At 37.4% G+C, this 3,672-nt stretch overlaps 1 pseudogene; it reads left to right on the forward strand.

The window, feature by feature from the left end:
* On the forward strand, positions 1-118 carry LOC111740926 (annotated as a pseudogene).
* Positions 119-3,672: the final 3,554 nt, after the last annotated feature.

The raw sequence follows: 3,672 nt of genomic DNA on the forward strand, positions 1-3,672 counted from the left end.
GTCTATGGCCATGCTACCCTGAACAAGTGTGATCCTGTGTGATCTCGGAAGCTAAGCAGGGTCGGGCCTAATAAGTACTTGGATGGGAGACCACCTAGGAGACCAAGTGCTGTAGGCATAAAAAATAAAAAATAAGGGATTGTAAGCTGACAATGTCCTTGCAACCCATGAGGTCAACCAAGAGTTGCCTCACCTAAAAAAAAAAAAAAAAAAAAGATAGAGTCCGGGCATGAATCAATTGGATGTCCTAATGGAATAGATATAAAAGTGAGGAGAAAGTAGATCAAGAATGGATCTTACTAGTAAAAATAGCCAAAAGGTGTCAACAACACAAATGTCCATCAATGGATAAATGGCCAAACTTGTGGTACATACACACAATAGAATATTGTCTAGTCATAAAAAGGAATCAAATACTGAAATATCCTGCAACATAGACAAACCTCCAAATATTATGCTAGGTGAAAGAAGTCAGACACAAAAGATCACTGTATGATTCCATTTATGTAAAATAAACAAAATAAATAAATCCATAGAAACAGAGAACATACTGATGGTTGCCAAGAGCTCAGAGGAAATATCAGAACTCCCATAAAATCTAAAACAGTAGAAATGGATGATGTAAGTAAGGAGAGAATTTAGACAAAAGTCAAGGTAAAGATCTAGAACTAGCTCTGAGAAATGCCAACAGTGAAGAACAGGACCCAGCAAAGGAGATCAGGAAGTAAAAGGAAATTAAGAAAATAATCCTGGAAGCCAAGAGATAAGTATGCTTCAAACAAGGAGAGTATCAACTCTGACAAATATTGCTGAGAAGCACAGTAAGATGAGTGAGGAAGAAGTCAATCAGATTTGTCAACCTGAAGGTTGCTGCTGGCTTTCCCAAAGAAGGTTCCAGGTGGAGGAGGGACAGAAGCGCATTGGACTAGGTTGAACAGTGGCAGCAAGATGAGGAGGTAGAAGCAGTTTATTTGGACATTCAGGAATTCGGTTATAAAGGAGAACATAAAAATGAAGCAGGAACTGAAACAGCATAAACGGTTTTGTGAAAAAATAAGTCTTAGAGCATGTTTGTATGATGATGGAAATGATTACATGAACAGTGAGATGTTACTGCCGAGAGAAAGTATGAACAATTCAAGGAGCTAAGTCTTTGATAATCCAAAGGGTAATGAGATACAGAGCAAAATCGGAGAAATATTCCTTTTTGCAGGAAGAGACACTTTCTTCATTGTGGAGGAAAGAGAATTTGGATGCGGATGCACCAGATTGGCGAGTTTTGTGGTAGGAATATGAGTGAGTTCATTTTCAATGACTTCTATTTTCTCAATGAAGTGTGAGTCTGGGTCATCAGTGGAGGAAGATGTGTGGGAAGTTTGAGGAAAAATGAGACAATATTGTACAGTCATCTCGTAGAGATGAAGAAATTTAATAGGAATCCCGAGCAGTCTTGAGTGCCTGCTTAAGGTTTCTGAATTCTGAATTAGTCAGCTTGGCTTTGTGATTTTCCACAGCAAAGTTATTTCTTGGGTTTGAGTAAAGGAAAAGCAGGGAAGAGTCCTGCAGCCTTAGAATAGCCTTCATGATTCACCCCGGACCTATCCTATTCCGCTTCCTGCTTATTGGCTTGCAGGGACTGAAGGGAGTTCAATAAACCCCTCTGTTAAATATAGAAGGGGAGAAGCATCAACATCAAGGTAGTCTGTGCCTTCACAGCTGCCAGCAGTAGTAACAACGCTATGTGCAAATCCTTAGCTTCAACTAGCCCATGAGTCCAGTAAGAAACAATCTTGTAGCCGCACCTGCATTGATGATTGGAAAGGGCCGCTATGAAAATCACATTAAAAAGGCCGACGTCATTTCAGGAGCTGGAGTGCAGCCTCACTAACTCAGTGTGAGATGTATCTGAATTAAAACGGAAGTGAGAAAAATGGAAATAAATGCAGTTGTGGTTCTCTCCAAGTATATCCATCTATCTGAGTCTAAATCGTGTCCAAATAAGTTCCAAATAAGAGGGGTTCAAACTAATTACCTAATAAAGGAAAGTAAGAGAAGAAAAAAGGTTTAAAAACCTATAGATCCTACTGAAATCACTAAAATAAAAAGTAGGATAAGAAAGGATGGGTTTTCATGATGTCAGAAAAGGCTTTCATGCAGGTTAATTGAAGAAGAAAAATAACAACTGATGCTCTCATTATGGACCAGATGAATCCTCTGTGCTGTCCTTTGGAACTTTGTCCTCGTCTTTTGTCACATCATTTAGCAAGGCTCACATGTCCTACTCTGCTTCTTACCATCTGTCCACAACTACTCCTCCCCCAGGAATCCACTGTCTTTTCCTCATCAAGTTTCGAGTGTCAGTTTAACAAACTCTTCAGGAAGATCTTTCCATATGCCATTCAGCTCTGCCCTTTATGGAGTGTGCTTTCTCGAGAATACTCATTACTATTATAATTATGTTTGGGGAGGTCATTGTTTCACAGCTGTCTATTTCTACTAACCACTATGTTCTCAGTTCTTGGCAAATATCCTGGCACACAGACACGAGTACATAATTGCAGAAGGAAAGAAAGAAGAAGAAAGAGAAGAAATAATAAAAAGGGAGGAAGAACAACAAGAAGAAAGAGATGTTCCTTAACCCACAAAGGTTTTCTCCTTCTTTTGAATTCACAGGAAATTGTTTCTATGCCCTGAATTTAATACTTAGATATATTCTACTCTGATACTTCTCTTGTATTTTCTAATGTGCAAATATTGTAACATAATGAATATTTAAATGAACAAGACTCATACCATTTACATGTAAGAAAATAAGAAATACCATATGCTGAGAGTGGTATCAAACATGCTCTCCAACATGCTGATAATTTATCATGAACTTTTAGGATTCTATCTGAAATATTTTTGAATGCGGCCTCTTTATGAAATAATGTAATCCTTAAATGTTCGAATTGCCATGTAATAGTAGGAAGCGGTTTCTACTTACTTCTTTGCCCTCACTGCCCATCACTCTCTACACTTAATCTTTCCCATCATTTAAGAAGCCCTCCATCCAGCATTCCCACCACCACCTGTGTTCTACCTGAATTACTGTATAAGTCTCCAGTTCACTTCAGGACTATGTCTCTGTCATCTTTTCATTCCCAGGTCTTAGTAAATGGGTGGAAATCTAGTAGCTGCTTAATAGACACCTGTATAATTGAGCTATTATTCATTATGAAGTGACAATCTTCATGATTTCATAGACTTCAGTTAGCCTTTCTGAATATTCTTTCTAGGTCAATTATTTTAATTTGTAACATGGCCACATTATGAGACACATAATACCTACCAGACATAGATTTTTCATATTAAACCATCCTTTTTAATTTTTTAATCTTGTTTATACAAGCCTGTGTCAGGTAATTTACAAAATTATTCATTCCTGTAAATATTGCATTCAAGAATATCATACCATTTTTATCCACAGAAAGTTGTATCAATTTCTACCACAATAGAACAACAACAAAAAATGGTATTAAGCACCATAAACATAAAAATACATGCTTTTAGTACAAGATAAGGTTGACATATTTTCTTACTATGTTTCTCTTTCTTCCTCACCCTATTCCTTTTGTCCTGCCATTTGTCCTTCTTTCATTTTCCATTTCTCCTATATTTTCCAACTGCCAG

The sequence above is a fragment of the Pteropus vampyrus genome, unplaced genomic scaffold (assembly GCF_000151845.1).
Source record: "Pteropus vampyrus isolate Shadow unplaced genomic scaffold, Pvam_2.0 Scaffold70, whole genome shotgun sequence".
NCBI classification, from domain to species: domain Eukaryota; kingdom Metazoa; phylum Chordata; class Mammalia; order Chiroptera; family Pteropodidae; genus Pteropus; species Pteropus vampyrus.